The 20,320-nt window shown below is 37.2% G+C and overlaps 1 pseudogene; it reads left to right on the forward strand.

Moving 5' to 3' along the window:
• The window catches only part of LOC133532239 (zinc finger protein 729-like), a 58,358-nt pseudogene that overhangs the window by 19,459 nt on the left and 18,579 nt on the right, over positions 1 to 20,320 (forward strand).

Raw genomic sequence — 20,320 nt, forward strand, 5'->3', positions numbered from 1 at the left:
CGCTCAAACGGTATCACCAGGCTAGGGGTCGTGGGGTTGGGTAACGATCGGTAGCGAAGAGCTGGCCCACACCAGCCACACACCGTCCCCCAAAAGACGGCCAACTGACCTCCCCACCGGTCGGTGGGGAGCGACCCGCGACAGCCGCCGCAGCCGGAAGGCGGAAGCGGCCCCTCATACCCCCCTGACGGGGGGTATCGAACGAAATCCAGTCCAGTCCTTTGTATCTAAATAATATCACACCCTGTCACTGCTCGCTACTGGCGCCACCACCAGCCTCTGCGGGCCGCCGTTCATTTTTGGCTTTTTTTAAATGACCCGCCAGGTGATCCGCCGTCACCTTTAAGCAAATTCATCTTGCGGCCTGGGGTTACAAGGCAAAACCGTCTTAATAGCCCTAATAAAAAAGGTCGAGTATGGCTGCTGTATACATGCTATTATATCCTGCGGTGGCAGCATTGTTCCATTTTTATCACTTGTCACTATGCCCGTCACTTTCGCGCTTACATATTTGTTAGAACGCGACAGGCATGGTGACAAATAATAAAGAGCCGACCATCAGCCCTGCTGTACAGTTTTTGTATGTAAATAATATCACACCGTTTACACACCATTTTAGGTTAATATTTATTGTTAAGTCCCTTCACACCTGAGAGAAAAATCAATTTCGCGACCACTGTACGTATTAATTATGTGACTTTTCATTGTAGCGTGTTTTACCTGGAAGAGGATTTGAACAGCCACCGAGCTATCCATAAAGGGGTCAAGAACCCGTTCACTTGCCACATCTGCAAAGTCAGCTTCGCTACTTATTCTAGGTAATTTAGAGTGGTTCACAGAGGAGAGAACTTATGTATATACGCCAAGTTAGCTTTGTTACGAACTCAAGGTATGTATGATACGCGGATCATAAAGGGGAGATCCCATTCACCTGAGATATATGCACAGATAGCCATGTTGCAAACTCTTGACATGTATTTTTTTCACGCATGTAGTTTTTTTTATTCAGAGACAAACTAGAGTCGGGGGCCTATTTCCGTATCATTCGATTCAAGGGATTGAATTCACTATCACTTTTAATACGTATTCAAGGTAGGTGTCCAAATTGATTTAAAAGAAAGTTAAATTATTGACTATAGCTGCGTGTTCTAGGTGTGTATGGTATTTAGAGCCGTTCAAAAAGGAGAAAATCTATTTACATGCGATATATGAAAAGTGAACTTTGTTATATACGTAGGTATCTACCCAAAGCCCGAACCCATTCACCTACAATAAACGGAAAGTCAACTTTGTTACGTACTCCAAGTATTTATCCAAAGCGGCTCACAAGAGAGAGAACTACTTGTACGTGTGTTTAGATATGTATTCAAATAGGTTCACGTTAGTAAATAGGGTCACGCTGTTAAGTAGCACTATGTAAACTATGTTAACCATTATATTAGTTATAATTACTAATATTTTGTGAACAGATGTACAACACACAAAACTACCCATGGCTTTTACAAGCGCCCCTTAGCTGATGTAAAGAACGAGGGGCCAAGCCGAGCAGATTCCGGTCCGTCTGCGCGCGGCGTGCTAGGCTATGGAGGATTTCCGGTCGTCAAACATTTCCTGTGTGAGGTAAAAGTTCAAAAGACATGTAAAAGAATTAATTTGCCTTTACGTCATAATTGAAATTGTATTAATTGTGTAATGTATAAGGTAATAATTGACAATATGTATATGACTATACAGATTTTTGACTATTGGGTAATTTAATATATATTAAAATTATTTGTATCTCCTTGGATTTCACGGGCCTATAAATCCCGGTCTTTTGATAGGCTTGCGTGGGGATATAGATCCAACACGTAGAGGCCCCTTGGAGAGATGTAATGTCATGTAGAACGCCTGCTGGAACCCGTTCACAGGCGTACCCATGAACCGGTCGCAGCAGGCATTTTGACTATTGTAGAAAAAGTGAACAGTAAAACGGTCTATGGATTGATGTTTGGGCGGACAATGAGACTGGGTTATTATTATTATTATTTTTTTAGACACTATTGTATTAAGATCCCTGCCTGTAAAAATAGTTGCTGTCTTAAATAATAAATAAAAATAATAAATAATCACGCACGCTTAAAACAACCTGTCTACAATATACACATATTTACATCTAGTTACACACGAATAAAGAGCGAGTACACAAAGGAGAAAAACCATTCATCTGCAAATTATGCGAAGTCAGTATTGTTTCGTACGAAGGTCAAAAATGAGTTTTTTTAATTAAAGTACATCCACAGGTTCTCTGCTATCGAGGGATTACTGTCGTCAAACACGTCCTGTGCGACGTATACTTATTTACCGTAAAGGTTAAGCCACAGAACATGTGGACATGACACTGTAACGCACGCGCAGGGCACGCAAGCACGGTTTAAGACGTTTATTTCTCAAACAGAATACAATTCACTTGATATGAGAAATACAAATTACATTTTACAGTACATATGGGGCTACTTTATAGCACTAGTGCGAGAAGTAGCATATTACGTTACTGTGTCGAACATTTAAAGGGCCATATGTACTGTAAAACGTTGTACGATACATGTGCAAATAGGTAATTCGCAACTCGTGTCGATTTAAAACACTCCCTTCGGTCGTGTTTTAATTTATCGCCACTCGTTTCGAATTTCCTATTTTTCGCACTTGTATCGTAATGTACTATTACAGTAGCTTACACAGTAACATGCAGAGAACTATTTACAATTTCTTAACACTAAAAGCATATGAGTAGTAGGAAAATATTATCAAATTATTTTATCATAACAAAGTTAGACAATGAGAATGAGGGTAATAGTTATTTGTGTCTCAAGGGTCCTCCCCTCAAAGTAGGAAATTGCGTGCCGCGTGTAAAATTGTTACCCGAGCCGAAGGCGAGGGTGGCGAACACGCGGGGTGGAATGTCCTACGTTTCCTCCCGTGGTGCGCATACTATTTTTCTGCCCGACGGAGGCGGAAAGCGACAACTTCGGTTAGCGCAGCGGGAGCAAAGTTGACGCTTTCCGCCCGGAGGGCAGAAAATATTATTTGCGCGCCTAGTTTGTCGTTTTTGTATTTGGGATTTTTTTGTGAATGATATTTGTGTATGAATATGTTTATTTATAATCATATTCATAAATCATTTATTCGTGGTGGTATTTAATATTTTTCTGACCAGTATGCATGTTTTGTAGTGATATAACTGAGTAAGTGACATTTAATATATTTTATATTTTGTCTCTTTGTTGATTTTTGTAGGAGTAAAGTGGTCAAGTTTAGTGGTCAGGACGTTAGCCGCGAAGCTGAAGACTCAGGTTCGATTCCGGCCTCGGCCAACGGAGCGCTTGGTCACTTTTTTTGTAGTATATGTATGTTTATAAAATAGAATATATGACACCTGAATGATTACATCAACATTATCCTATGATTCCTACGTTACTTCCAAAACTAAAATACATTTTGCGAAATTTTACACGCTAACATCCGTTTAACATTTTAACGTTGTAATAATAAAAAAGACATCGAAAAAAAAAAACATAAAAGCAGATAAAGCGGGTAGTTAAGGATTGAGTGATTTCTATCTACCCTACACAAAAATAATCATATGTTTAAGGAAAGTTTTAAAGTCAACGAAAATTTACAAATTAAGAAGAACTACTGGTATGTTTTCACTTACTTGTCTTATTATTTAAGGGGGAAGAATAGCTTTGCGCTCCGAACGACTTCACTTTCCACTAACTTAATCTTAACAAATCACTTTGATTTTGATGTCGATCGCTTCAACATAATATATTCTAGGTATAAACCTTTTTCGTATTCGAAATTTTTTGTTTTGTTTTGTTGATTTGGAAAAAAGGAAAACCTATAGGCACCGTGCGCGTTGGAGGGTCTGCCATCTTGTGGCCTGAATCGGAACCATAAACATGTACATTTACACGTCACGTGTTTTCTTGTGCATAGTAGGTTCTGCCATCTTGTGGGCTACATCGGAACAGTAAACAACACATTTACGCCTCGCGCCAAAAATCTGACGGCTCCTGTGCTGCCTCCTACAGTTCATGCACGATATATAAACCTAGTTTATCATTGTGTCAATAACATACAAAAAAATCATAATAAAGTCTAAAATATTTTGAAGTGGAAAGACATTTTACTTTTTGTGTGGATAATCACGTGCTATATTTGCCTCTTTAGAAAAAATCTAGTGATACACATTATTTATTACGCTAACATAATATTTACGTTAAAAATACATCATACAAACTTAACCTATTTTGAAGTGAAAAGTTGAAAACTGGCTGTGCACTTTTTGTGATGGGGGCAAAATGTTAAACTCGCGACAGGTCACGTGACCGACAGATTCGACAGATTGAAAATTCGTAAGACGGACATACGTGACCTGATCGAAAAACTTTAAAGAATATTGGATTTTAACACATTAATGATAGTACTTTTATACTGATAATTAAAGCAATTCGTGCAAAACTATTCCCTAACCATTCCAAAATGTCAAAAATGCACAACGTTAATATTCAAGTTTTCACTTCTGCCGGCACTCCCGGAGTGCAATCCGTTGTTTTTCTTGTGTGTGTTTCAGTTAAGGAAACCGATTTAAAAAAAATTAAACTTGTCTCACAGGACTGCGGGCGGTCATACCTGCACTGGACATACCTACAAGTGCATCGAAGAATGAAACACGCGAACGAGAACTTCATCTACAAGTGCATACATTGTGAAGAAACCTTCCCTAATAGGCAAGTGACTTTCGATTCATTTTTGACCAGACTTTGAAAGTGTTAATATTTATTTAGATGAATTTAAACAAACATATGTCCTACTAAAGGCTAACAATATATATTTAAACAGAAAAAAACCTATATTTTTTGTGTTATTATGGTTCAAAACAGTTCACATTCGAAACAAAAACTAATATTAACGGGTATTCAGAAATCAACTAACTTATATGTACCCTATATAATGAAATAAAAACATCTATTTTCGAGAACCATCAAATATATGCGAATCAGCGAAAACAACGCGTAAAGATTGACCAGGATATAAGCAACCCCATGGATGTCATTTTTGGTGTCCCACAAGCAGGGACTGAAAAACCGCAAAAGACCGGTAACCTAAAATAAAGGTATCAATTGAATAGGTATCCAAAGCTAAGGGTACCCGAATAAAATCGCAAAAGACCGATACCTAAGATAAGGGTATCAATTGAATAGGTATCCAAAGCTAACGGTACCCGAATAAAATCGCACAAGACCGATATCTAAACTAAGGGTATCAATTGAAAAGCTATACAACTGTAACGGTACCCGAATAAAATCGCAAACGACCGATACCTACACAAAGGGTATCCATTGAATAGGTATCCAAAGCTAACGGTACCCGAATAAAATCGCACAAGACCGATACCTAAACTAAGGGTATCAATTGAAAAACTATATAACTATAACGGTACCCGAATAAATAAAATGTAATAGGTACATTTTTCAAACGGTACCGCTACAGTTGAAAGGGTACCGTACGGTACCGTTTCAAGTAGACTTCTACGTTGGAATCCAAGATGGCGGCTGTGCACTCGTCATAAAAGTCGTCATGGATATCGTTTTATAGGTTTTAGGGAGTGCAGATTTCGAAAATGATGACCATTTTGGAATCCAAGATGGCGGCCGTGCATTCTGTCATAAAAGTCGTCATGGATATCGTTTTATAGGTTTTAGGGAGTGCAGATTTCGAAAATGATGACCATTTTGGAATCCAAGATGGCGGCCGTGCACTCTGTCATAAAAGTCGTCATGGATATCGTTTAATAGGTATTAGGGAGTGCAGATTTCGAAAATGATGACCATTTTCGAATCCAAGATGGCGGCCGTGCACTCTGTCATAAAAGTCGTCATGGATATCGTTTTATAGGTTTTAGGGAGTGCAGATTTCGAAAATGATGACCATTTTGGAATCCAAGATGGCGGCCGTGCACTCTGTCATAAAAGTCGTCATGGATATCGTTTAATAGGTTTTAGGGAGTGCAGATTTCGAAAATGATGACCATTTTGGAATCCAAGATGGCGGCCGTGCACTCTGTCATAAAAGTCGTCATGGATATCGTTTTATAGGTTTTAGGGAGTGCAGATTTCGAAAATGATGACCATTTTGGAATCCAAGATGGCGGCCGTGCACTCTGTCATAAAAGTCGTCATGGATATCGTTTTATAGGTTTTAAGGAGTGCAGATTTCGAAAATGATGACCATTTTGGAATCCAAGATGGCGGCCGTGCACTCTGTCATAAAAGTCGTCATGGATATCGTTTTATAGGTTTTAGGGAGTGCAGATTTCGAAAATGATGACCATTTTGGAATCCAAGATGGCGGCCGTGCACTCTGTCATAAAAGTCGTCATGGATATCGTTTTATAGGTTTTAGGGAGTGCAGATTTCGAAAATGATGACCATTTTGGAATCCAAGATGGCGGCCGTGCACTCTGTCATAAAAGTCGTCATGGATATCGTTTTATAGGTTTTAAGGAGTGCAGATTTCGAAAATGATGACCATTTAGGAATCCAAGATGGCGGCCGTGCACTCTGTCATAAAAGTCGTCATGGATATCGTTTTATAGGTTTTAGGGAGTGCAGATTTCGAAAATGATGACCATTTTGGAATCCAAGATGGCGGCCGTGCACTCTGTCATAAAAGTCGTCATGGATATCGTTTTATAGGTTTTAGGGAGTGCAGATTTCGAAAATGATGACCATTTTGGAATCCAAGATGGCGGCCGTGCACTCTGTCATAAAAGTCGTCATGGATATCGTTTTATAGGTTTTAGGGAGTGCAGATTTCGAAAATGATGACCATTTTGGAATCCAAGATGGCGGCCGTGCACTCTGTCATAAAAGTCGTCATGGATATCGTTTTATAGGTTTTAGGGAGTGCAGTTTCGATATTGATGACCATTTTGGAATCCAAGATGGCGGCCGTGCACTCTGTCATAAAAGTCGTCATGAATATCGTTTTATAGGTTTTAGGGAGTGCAGATTTCGATATTGATGACCATTTTGGAATCCAAGATGGCGGCCGTGCATTCTGTCATAAAAGTCGTCATGGATATCGTTTTATAGGTTTTAGGGAGCGCAGATTTCGAAAATGATGACCATTTTGGAATCCAAGATGGCGGCCGTGCACTCTGTCATAAAAGTCGTCATGGATATCGTTTTATAGGTTTTAGGGAGTGCAGATTTCGAAAATGATGACCATTTTGGAATCCAAGATGGCGGCCGTGCACTCTGTCATAAAAGTCGTCATGGATATCGTTTTATAGGTTTTAGGGAGTGCAGATTTCGAAAATGATGACCATTTTGGAATCCAAGATGGCGGCCGTGCTTTCTGTCATAAAAGTCGTCATGGATATCGTTTTATAGGTTTTAGGGAGTGCAGATTTCGAAAATGATGACCATTTTGGAATCCAAGATGGCGGCCGTGCACTCTGTCATAAAAGTCGTCATGGATATCGTTTATAGGTTTTAGGGAGTGCAGATTTCGATATTGATGACCATTTTGGAATCCAAGATGGCGGCCGTGCATTCTGTCATAAAAGTCGTCATGGATATCGTTTTATAGGTTTTAGGGAGTGCAGATTTCGAAAATGATGACCATTTTGGAATCCAAGATGGCGGCCGTGCACTCTGTCATAAAAGTCGTCATGGATATCGTTTTATAGGTTTTAGGGAGTGCAGATTTCGAAAATGATGACCATTTTGGAATCCAAGATGGCGGCCGTGCATTCTGTCATAAAAGTCGTCATGGATATCGTTTTATAGGTTTTAGGGAGTGCAGATTTCGAAAATGATGACCATTTTGGAATCCAAGATGGCGGCCGTGCACTCTGTTATAAAAGTCGTCATGGATATCGTTTTATAGGTTTTAGGGAGTACAGATTTCTAAAATGATGACCATTTTGGAATCCAAGATGGCGGCCGCACGGTGGGCTGAAAATCGGCCTTCATAGAAATAGAAACCGAAGTATTAATTTTGAACTTTTTTTATTGGAATAGCTTTTGTTGGGTTTTATTATGTCCAAAAATTAATCTTAGCTAATTTGGTTGGAAAAATAATTAATTATATATTTTTTTTTCAAAATCTTTGTATGGCGCGTATCAGAAAAATCGAGTTTTCTCCGAAAATAAAATTTAACCGTAATATCCTGACAGATGATTTTAAAACCAATTATTCTTGATTTTTCCACAATTAGAATTTTCCTACGGGGTGCACTTTTTTTTAATCGATGTATTTTTTTAGTAATTTTTTATTGTAATACGGTTATACTTGTTACTTTGACTACAAAAAATTAATTTGGGTTTGATCGAACCAATAATCTACGAGTAGTGAATTTTTGTTTTAATCAAATGTATGGAGCGTACGAGCAAAATGGATTTTTTTTTTCAAAAATTAAAGGTATACCGTAATATCCTTACAGATGATTTAAGTACCAATTATTAAGGATAATTTGTAGACATGCGCGAAACAGTACTTCAAAAAGTAATGCTATATCACATCACTTTTTCGAAAACGTAATGTTACAATGAGATATCACATCACTTATCACTCGAAACGAAACATTTACCCGAACGAATAGGTACAGCGCGCGGGCGCGCGCGTGATGGCAACGTCACACTCATCACAGTACTAACTACATTACGCAGCGAGTGTTAGGACTCTAGGGCGTATCATATCGGCGCGTCGATCTATTACGAATTGCGTTTTTTCACCGCCATGTGATAGATCGTTTTTGTTAATGTTTTTATTTTTATAGTCGTAAAATATGCATCATAGATAAAAAAAATAAAAGAATATATCTGTTAATTAATGAGATAACGCCATCGAGAGTCACATGGTAGTATTTTTATTTGGGTATATCAATAAAATTATGATATGATACTGATATGAGAATGTACTGTAAACACTAGCTCACTATTAAACTAAAGATAAATAAGTAACTTCACTCGTGCTTCATTTAGTTTGCCGCAAAAGTCAACCAAACCAAACATTTCACAACAATAATAAACAGTAAATACGTTTTTGTTCGTCAAATTCAAACTCGCAAGCGAATTATCATTTAGCCGCATCATTATAGGTAAAATACTAAAAACATTGTAAGCTCTATGGTAACGCATTACAGTTTTAAATCGATTGCAGGTGCAAAAATCCGTTATCGTATCAATTTAATGAAATTTGCAATAACTCAAATGCGACTGCTACCGACCGGCCGAGCGGACCGATCCGAAGTGTTCCGAAAGCATTGCGGAATGAGAGCGAGCGAGCAGTGAGTGCGGGTGCGAGCGGGATAGCAAAGTAATGATAACATGGCAAACAAACATCACACATCACACCATCACGTCTCATTGCTCATTATACATTACGCGGATTGTATATAGACTTGAACGGACCTTTCGTACCGACTACCGGCGCGTCAATCTATATTGATGCTTTACGAGTTTACGCGCGCTTCGGCCAGTCATGTGCTCGAGTAATGCTTGGTTTCTCGGAGTGATGCGTAATGCAATATTACGCGTTTGAGTGATATCTCATTTGTGATGTTACGCGCATTACTTACACATGTCTAATATTTTGACATAACGCGAACTTTTCTACCGTATGCACTTATTTAATAAAAAATAAAAAACTTATTTTTTCATGCTGAAATAACTTTTGCTCATTGTTTTAATTAAGTAGATAAATAATAAACATACAAGAGTTACAAGTAGAAAATTGAAAATAAAACCATTACATCCATAATTCACTACGCGTAAGTTATTGGTTCGATCAAACTCAAATTAATTTTTTGTAGTCAAAATAACGAGTATAACCGTATTAAAATAAAATATATCGATTTAAAAAAAGTGCACCCCGTAGGAAAATATTAATTATGTGGAAAATCAAGAATAATTGGTTTTAAAATCATCTGTCAGGATATTACGATTAAATTTTATTTTCGGACAAAACTCGATTTTTCTGATACGCGCCATACAAAGATTTTGAAAAAAAAAATATAACTAATTATTTTTCCAACCAAATTAGCTAAGATTTGAGCTATATGTTTGAGCCTTTTGGGGTGGAAACCCTTGGGCCGTGGGGACCTGGCGCTCACAACATTTTTAAAGAGCTTTCGAAGCGCCTCGTGTAGGCAACGGGTGACAAAAGGGCTGGCTCTTACCTCGCACAACGCATTGGCATTGCTGTCCAGCGCGGCAATGCCGCCAGCCTTCTAGGCACCTTGCCACAAGGCACCCAGCTGGAGCCAATTTTTTACTTATAACTTTAGTTGTAGTTTTAGTTTTTAATCTTTTTCCTTTTTAGCTTTATGTAGTTTTGTTTAAGGTATATTTTAATGTAGTTTTTATTTTTTATTTTTCAATAATATATTCTTAGCCGCTACTTACGATAGATTAATTTTGGGACATAATAAAACCCAACAGCTATTCCAATAAAAAAAAGTTCAGATTTAAGACTTCGGTTTCTATTTCTATGAAGGCCGATTTTCAGCCCACCGTGCGCCGTTACCTAACTAGTGACGGACGGACGGTCATTTTTTGGTAGGTACATGGAGATTGTATTCCTTACGTCCGACTTCCATATTTAAATTGTATCAATTTTATAGTGACATCTGGTGGCGTAGTTTGCATAATCGGAAGTCGACTTTAAGCAAAAGTTAGAGATGTCTCGATTCAATTAATATAAATCGCCTCCATCTTAACTAATGATAACTACATTTCTAAGTGTCGCCCCATAAGTAAGACTGACACCGACAAGGCCAGAGTCGAAACGCGAGTGTAAGACATTCACCATGGAATTCGTGGATTTAGATAAAGTGAAAAGTAAAAGTAAGTGTTATATTCATAATAATTCGCTGCTTATGATCGAAAGGGCCACAAATCATAATTGACCAAAATCACTTTTAATTAAAAAATGTCGCCAAAATTATCCTTATTTTCATATCTCACGAAGACACTAGTCAAAATCGGCCTCCTAATCGCAATTTATGCACACGCCCTTTTGGCATTTTTACGCATCGATGGCTAACTTCAGAGCAAAGCGGCCATCTTTTTAGTTGCGGCCCAACAGTTGGCGCGAGCGCACGTTAGTTTGTGATAAAGGGCCACATTGCGAAAAGTCACCTCTTTTTTGAGTGAATTTTATGGGCAAAACGGCCACATTTGGGAATGCAACCGTTTCGCTTACAAAAATCAAGTTAGTGCTCAATTGTTTTTAAAACTAAGGTGCCACGTTTTGGAAAGTGTTCGTTTCACTTATATAAATAAATAAGTACAGGATTATTTTTTAAGACAAAATTGCCATGTTTTGAAATGTGTCCGTTAAGTAATAAAAAAATGCCTAATATATTATCATTGTTATAATCTGAAAAGATTATTTCTGTGAAATGTCTGTTTTGCTCAAAACATTGTTGTGCTTGCGATGATTTCTTTTAAGACAAAAGGCTTTGATACAATTTGAGATTGTTGTTTGGTAAAGGAGTTGTTTGTTTTATGATGTATAATATTGTATATACCTATTGCAAAAAAATAACATACATTTACTATTTATTTATAATTTCACTAACTATACTAATAAGCGCAAATTTCTAATACTTTTAATATTCAAATGAACAAGGTTTGTAACGATCCTAAATTCAACAGCATTTTGCTACTCGCCTTATCATAGGTACCATAGGTAGGTAGGTTTAGGTACTTGGGGCATTTGTTGACTGACGACCTGAAGGACGATGTAGATATGGAGAGGGAGCGCAGGGCATTGTCAGTTCGAGCGAACATGCTAGCCCGCAGATTTGCTCGATGTACAGTTGAAGTTAAAACTACACCTTTCAAGGCTTACTGTACATCGCTGTACACGTCAAGTCTGTGGGTTAGATATACTCAACGTGCTTACGATGCCCTGCGCATCCAATACAATAATGCGTTTAGGATGCTGTTGAGACTCCCGCGGTTCTGCAGCGCGTCTTCCATGTTTGCGGAGGCGCGCACAGATGGCTTCGATGCCGTCTGGCGCAAGAAAACTGCCTCACTGCTTGACAGGGTGCGCGGGAGTGGCAACAGCATTTTAAGCATGATAGCCAATAAGTTTGATTGTCCTCTTATGTGCAAAATGAGCCAGAGGACTAAATCACTTTTATTAATTTATTATTAGCGTTAGTAAACTAACATGTAGATTAAGTTCAAAACTAACAACTATGTGGACCATTATGTTGTCTATAATAAATAATAATAATAATTAGCAGAGCAGCAGAAAGGGTGTCGACCAAATAGTCAGGGCTGCAAAGAACAACTTACTATAGACGCTGTTATTTCTAAACATGCACTTAAGAAGAAAAAAGACATTTATACCATGTACATCGATTATAAAAAGGCGTTCGACTCAGTACCGCATACCTGGCTTATCTATATCCTTAAACATTATAAAATACATCACACAATCATCAATTTCCTAAAAACTACAATGTTGCACTGGTCAACCGTTCTCAAAATCTCCAACACTACCAACCATATTGCAACGGAACCAATTAACATACGCAGAGGCATTTTCCAGGGAGACGCTCTTAGCCCACTATGGTTTTGCCTCGCACTTAATCCGCTCTCAAATTTACTTAATAACAGTATGGCTGGATTTCAACTAAAACATGGTAATATCTCGCACAAATTATCTCATTTAATGTACATGGACGACATTAAACTCTACAGTAATAATTTAACAGACATTCACAAACTTGCAGACATAACACAAACTTTTTCATCTAGTATACGCATGGAATTTGGCATTGACAAATGCAAAATCCAGTCGATTAGAGCCGGTAAAATAGAGCACAACAGTTACACGCTTAACAGTGGAGAAAGAATAGATCCCGTACACGAAGAAGCTGGTTACAAGTATCTTGGTTATCAACAGTCAAAGCAAATCCATCATAAAGTAATTAAATCAACTCTCAGACAGAAATTTTCAGATAGACTTCACAAAATTCTTAATACCCATCTCAACTCGCGAAACACCATCAAGGCAATAAACGCATATGCAATTCCAATACTCACCTATTCGTTTGGTATAATACAGTGGTCACAGACAGATCTCAGCAATCTTCAAAGAACTCTTAATACATTAATGACAAAATACCGTAAACATCATCCAAGAAGCTGTATTCAGAGATTGATTCTACCAAAAGCGGAAGGCGGAAGGGGTTTAATAGATGTTAAGAACCTTCACAATAAGCAGATAAGTTCCCTTAGAAATTTTTTCCACGACCAGTCCCCACGTTCTCAACTTCACCAGTCCATTGTTAAAATAGATCACAAATTTACTCCACTGAACCTGAATGACTATACAAAACAAAAAAATGAAGAAATAGCCGAGCCGCAGCAATACCTTCAGGCATGGGTACAAAAATCACTACACGGTAGGCACCGACTTGACCTTATAAACCCTAACCACGACAAGCTGGCATCTAACATGTGGCTTAAAAAAGGTGAGCTATTTCCCGAGACTGAAGGGTTTATGATAGCCATTCAGGACCAAATCATAGACACTAGGAACTATAGAAAACACATTATCCGCGACCAAAACCTATCTAGAGATTCATGCCGACGCTGCCACGCCGCCTCAGAGACCATCCAGCACATAACCGGAGCATGTCGTTCTATTACACAAACCGACTACAAACACCGACACGACCAAGTAGCAGCCATCATCCATCAATACCTCGCAGTTAAGTACCAACTCATAAATAACAGGACACCTTATTACAAATATACTCCGGAAACAGTATTAGAAACGACTGAACACAAACTCTATTGGGACAGAACTATTATAACCGACAAAACAGTTCATTACAACAGACCGGACATTACACTACACGATAAAGCTGCAAAAATTGTATATCTTATTGACATAGCGGTCCCCAATACGCATAATCTTGTGTCCACTCATACCGAGAAAATCAGCAAATACACCGATTTGACCATAGAAATCAAAAACCAATGGAAAGTAAGCACAGTTAAAACTGTTCCGATTGTAATTTCGTCCACAGGCGTCATTCCCCGCACTCTGCACACTAGTCTAAAAACTCTTGAAGTACACCCACTTACATACATACTTCTACAAAAAGCAGTGATCATGAACACTTGTAGATTAGTACGTAAATTCTTATCTTTAGAACAGTAGGATCTTAAATTCCATCATCGTTTGGCCAAAAGCCCGCGATTATGGAAGTAAAATCACCTCCATTTAGGAGAGAAAAACAAAGTAAAAAAAATATAATAATAATAATAATAATTAGAATGGTCTCATAGCGAAGAGTCTCGACCAACACCTTGAGAGACTCTCGCTAGGTGGTTGGATCAAGGGTCAGATGCAGAAGGCGGTGATCTTGGACACGGCGCGGATAGTCCGCCGGTTCCTCTCTCTGCGGCCCTGACCACCGGCAGCTTGGGCCCTGCCCCGCTGCTGGCGGCACCCTAGGTTAGGTTTTTTATAATGTGTTTATATGTATTTTGTATTATTTTTGTATGATTTGTTGTATTTTACTTTTATATTCATATTATAAAAATGCCTAATCTAAGACACAAGATAAATAAAGAGATAATAATTATAATTAACTTCTTCCTTGTTTATTCATCTTTCATTTTTTCTACATGCCTAAACCAACGCAAGATACCATTCTGGAGACAATAATTCTTGTCTTTTTCTCTCTAATTCTAATAATTATATATTTATTTTCACATGCAGAATGAGTACCAGATCTCATAGAATTTTATACATGGTTTTACCTAAAACCAATAATTCCGTCCATCCACGAAAACAAGAGCCCGATCAAGATTTACCGGTACCAAAAGAAAACAAAAATTCACCCATCCATTTACAGAAGCATGATTCTCATTCTTTATTTAACTGCGAACCTACTCTTACTGACTTACATGATGATTCGTTTGATACTAATTCTTTACCGGATAGCCAGATAGGCTATGATCTTGATATCACATTTAATGACACAAATGAAAAGGACTCTGAGTGTCCTAAACAACCAAACGAAGTTATTGTCGAAGAAGCTAACTCAGATAATTATGATGACTATTTTGGTGACACAAAAAGGATCAGAGCCTAAAAAAATAAACAAAGTCGTCAAAGGGAGTAGCTCAGATTCAGATAATGACTCTAGTTCAAGTTTTGATAATGATTCTGACAAATCTATGAGCTCAGAATATTTTTCATCAGACGATAGCGTAAAAGATCCTGACTACCAAATTAAGTCTCCAGCCGAGTCAAATTCAGACAATGATTTTACAAGGCCCATGAAACCAGACTTCTTATGAGGACGCAGAATTTAAGTCTGTGTTCATTTTGACCAAACGACAAACTAAGTCTAATACTGTAGTAACCACAGTACTCAAGAAATTATATGTACAAAAACTAAAAGTTCCTGAAACAAAAACCAAAGGTATTCTGAACCTGATAGAAAAAAATGTGATACCAAAATATTACAAAGCTTTTTATTCTAATCTTAAAACGTTATACGGCATCAGCCTTTGACGTGGACTGGTTTATAAAAAAAACAGTCACTTAATAGTAATAATAAAAAAGGTTATTTAGTATTTACTACCTACTACTACCTTAAGTGAAAATGTTGATTTCTTGTTAGGAGTAGTTCGGAGGATCTCTTCATGTTATTATAATTAAATAAGAAGGTATGATTATTGTGTTACTTATAATTAGTGTGAATTTATGACTGATGGTGATGAGGTTCTAGAAGCATTTTTTTTTTGTTAAGTACAGTTATTTTATATGGTGCCAAAATACTAGTTTTGTGATTAAAATTTAAGTTTTTGGTTTATATAAAAAATTGCAAACCGCGCCAGTGGAAAATTTTCTTATAACATTTTTCTTAATTATAATATTGTCTTTATTCAACAAAGTAGCGATAAGAAAATTAAATATAACAATTTTACTTTTCCTATTTGTGGCCTTTTATTCAAATAATTTACTTACTTGTAAAGAAAATTTTATATGCTAAGCGGACTCATGTGCTTATAGTCATCTTTGGGTTATAGTTACCTCAAAATTTAAATAAACAAAAGGTAGGGAAATAAAATACGCATCGAAAGGTATATGACACAAGAGCGTTGAAAGTAGGAAAGCCAAAAAACAGGTAAAAAATGAAACGAAAATTTTAATAATGCTCTCCTCAAAAAAACTTGAATTTGATTCAAAAGCCCTTTCGCTTAAAAGCAGCGATATAGGTCCTCTGGGATCCTCAGATATCGATTTTCATCTCAATCTGAGCTTAAATGCCGAAATAAAAAATGGCGTGCGTTTTCTAAAAATTTGACCTCGGAATCATAATAAAGGTCCTCTGGGATCCTCAGATATCGATTTTCATCTTAATCTGAGCTTAAATGCCGAAGTTTAAAATGGCGTGCATTTTCTAAAAATTTGACCTCGGAATCATAATAAAGGTCCTCTGGGATCCTCAGCTATCGATTTTCATCTCAATCTGAGCTTAAATGCCGAAATCAAAAATGGCGTGCGTTTTCTAAAAATTTGACCTGAGAATCATAATAAAGATGCTCTGGGATCCTCAGATATCGATTTACATCCGAATCTGAGCTTAAATGCCGAAATCAAAAATGGCGTGCGTTTTCTAAAAATTTGACCTCAGAATCATAATAAAGATGCTCTGGGATCCTCAGATATCGATTTACATCCGAATCTGAGCTTAAATGCCGAAATCCAAAATGGCGTGCGTTTTCTAAAAATTTGACCTCAGAATCATAATAAAGATCCTCTGGGATCCTCAGATATCGATTTACATCTGAATCTGAGCTTAAATGCCGAAATCAAAAATGGCGTGCGTTTTCTAAAAATTTGACCTCAGATTCACAATATAGGTCCTCTGGGATCCACAGATATCGATTTACATCTGAATCTGAGCATAAATGCCGAAACAAAAAATGGCGTGCGTTTTCTAAAAATTTGACCTCAGATTCACAATAAAGGTCCTCTGGGATCCTCAGATATCGTTTTTCATCTTAATCGGACCTTAAATGCCGAAATTTAAAATGGCGTGCGTTTTCTACAAATTTGACCTCAGATTCACAATAAAGGTCCACTCGGATCCTCAGATATCGATTTTCATCTTAATCTGAGCTTAAATGCGGAAGTTTAAAATGGCGTGCGTTTTCTAAAAATTTTACCTCGGAATCATAATAAAGGTCCTCTGGGATCCTCAGCTATCGATTTTCATCTGAATCTGAGCATAAATGCCGAAATAAAAAATGTCGTGCGTTTTCTAAAAATTTGACCTCAGATTCACAATAAAGGTCCTCTGGGATCCTCAGATATCGATTTTTATCTCAATCTGAGCTTAAATGCCGAAATCAAAAATGGCGTGCGTTTTCTAAAAATTTTACCTCGGAATCATAATAAAGGTCCTCTGGGATCCTCAGATATCGATTTTCATCTGAATCTGAGCTTAAATGCCGAAATAAAAAATGGCGTGCGTTTTCTAAAAATTTGACCTCAGAATCATAATAAAGATCCTCTGGGATCCTCAGATATCGATTTTCATCTTAATCTGAGCTTAAATGCCGAAATTTAAAATGGCGTGCGTTTTCTAAAAATTTGACCTCAGATTCACAATAAAGGTCCTCTGGGATCCACAGATATCGTTTTTCATCTTAATCGGACCTTAAATGCCAAAAATTTAAAATGGCGTGCGTTTTCTACAAATTTGACCTCAGATTCACAATAAAGGTCCACTCGGATCCTCAGATATCGATTTTCATCTGAATCTGAGCATAAATGTAGAAATAAAAAATGGCGTGCGTTTTCTAAAAATTTTACCTCAGAATCATAATAAAGATTCTCTGGGATACTCAGATATCGATTGTCATCTTAATCTGAGCATAAATGCCGAAACAAAAAATGGCGTGCGTTTTCTAAAAATTTGACCTCAGATTCACAATAAAGGTCCTCTGGGATCCTCAGATATCGATTTTCATCTTAATCTGAGCTTAAATGCCGAAATTTAAAATGGCGTGCGTTTTCTAAAAATTTTACCTCGGAATCATAATAAAGGTCCTCTGGGATCCTCAGATATCGTTTTTCATCTCAATCTGAGCTTAAATGCCGAAATTTAAAATGGCGTGCGTTTTCTAAAAATTTGACCTCGGAATCATAATAAAGGTCCTCTGGGATCCTCAGATATCGATTTTCATCTTAATCTGAGCTTTAATGCCGAAATCAAAAATGGCGTGCGTTTTCTAAAAATTTGACCTCAGATTCACAATAAAGGTCCTCTGGGATTCACAGATATCGTTTTTCATCTTAATGGGACCTTAAATGCCGAAATTTAAAATGGCGTGCGTTTTTTACAAATTTGACCTCAGATTCACAATAAAGGTCCACTCGAATCCTCAGATATCGATTTTCATCTGAATCTGAGCATAAATGCCGAAATAAAAAATGGCGTGCGTTTTCTAAAAATTTGACCTCAGAATCATAATAAAGATTCTCTGGGATACTCAGATATCGATTTTCATCTTAATCTGAGCATAAATGCCGAAACAAAAAATGGCGTGCGTTTTCTAAAAATTTTACCTCAGATTCACAATAAAGGTCCTCTGGGATCCTCAGATATCGATTTTCATCTTAATCTGAGCTTAAATGCCGAAATTTAAAATGGCGTGCGTTTTCTAAAAATTTTACCTCGGAATCATAATAAAGGTCCTCTGGGATCCTCAGATATCGATTTTCATCTCAATCTGAGCTTAAATGCTAAAATCAACAATGGCGTGCGTTTTCTAAAAATTTGACCTCGGAATCATAATAAAGATCCTCTGGGATCCTCAGATATCGATTTTCATCTGAATCTGAGCTTAAATGCCGAAATCAAAAATGGCGTGCGTTTTCTAAAAATTTGACCTCAGAATCATAATAAAGATCCTCTGGGATCCTCAGATATCGATTTTCATCTTAATCTGAGCTTAAATGCCGAAATTTAAAATGGCGTGCGTTTTCTAAAAATTTGACCTCAGATTCACAATAAAGGTCCTCTGTGATCCACAGATATCGTTTTTCATCTTAATCGGACCTTAAATGCCAAAAATTTAAAATGGCGTGCGTTTTCTACAAATTTGACCTCAGATTCACAATAAAGGTCCACTCGGATCCTCAGATATCGATTTTCATCTGAATCTGAGCATAAATGTAGAAATAAAAAATGGCGTGCGTTTTCTAAAAATTTTACCTCAGAATCATAATAAAGATTCTCTGGGATACTCAGATATCGATTGTCATCTTAATCTGAGCATAAATGCCGAAACAAAAAATGGCGTGCGTTTTCTAAAAATTTGACCTCAGATTCACAATAAAGGTCCTCTGGGATCCTCAGATATCGATTTTCATCTTAATCTGAGCTTAAATGCCGAAATTTAAAATGGCGTGCGTTTTCTAAAAATTTTACCTCGGAATCATAATAAAGGTCCTTTGGGATCCTCAGATATCGATTTTCATCTCAATCTGAGCTTAAATGCCGAAATTTAAAATGGCGTGCGTTTTCTAAAAATTTGACCTCGGAATCATAATAAAGGTCCTCTGGGATCCTCAGATATCGATTTTCATCTTAATCAGAGCTTAAATGCCGAAATCAAAAATGGCGTGCGTTTTCTAAAAATTTGACCTCAGAATCATAATAAAGATCCTCTGGGATCCACAGATATCGATTTTCATCTTAATCGGACCTTAAATGCCGAAATTTAAAATGGCGTGCGTTTTCTAAAAATTTGACCTCAGAATCATAATAAAGATCCTCTGGGATCCTCAGATATCGATTTTCATCTTAATCTGAGTTTAAATGCCGAAATTTAAAATGGCGTGCGTTTTCTAAAAATTTGACCTCAGATTCACAATAAAGGTCCTCTGGGATCCACAGATATCGTTTTTCATCTTAATCGGACCTTAAATGCCAAAAATTTAAAATGGCGTGCGTTTTCTACAAATTTGACCTCAGATTCACAATAAAGGTCCACTCGGATCCTCAGATATCGATTTTCATCTGAATCTGAGCATAAATGTAGAAATAAAAAATGGCGTGCGTTTTCTAAAAATTTTACCTCAGAATCATAATAAAGATTCTCTGGGATACTCAGATATCGATTGTCATCTTAATCTGAGCATAAATGCCGAAACAAAAAATGGCGTGCGTTTTCTAAAAATTTGACCTCAGATTCACAATAAAGGTCCTCTG

This window comes from Cydia pomonella, chromosome 26 (genome assembly GCF_033807575.1).
Source record: "Cydia pomonella isolate Wapato2018A chromosome 26, ilCydPomo1, whole genome shotgun sequence".
NCBI lineage: Eukaryota > Metazoa > Arthropoda > Insecta > Lepidoptera > Tortricidae > Cydia > Cydia pomonella.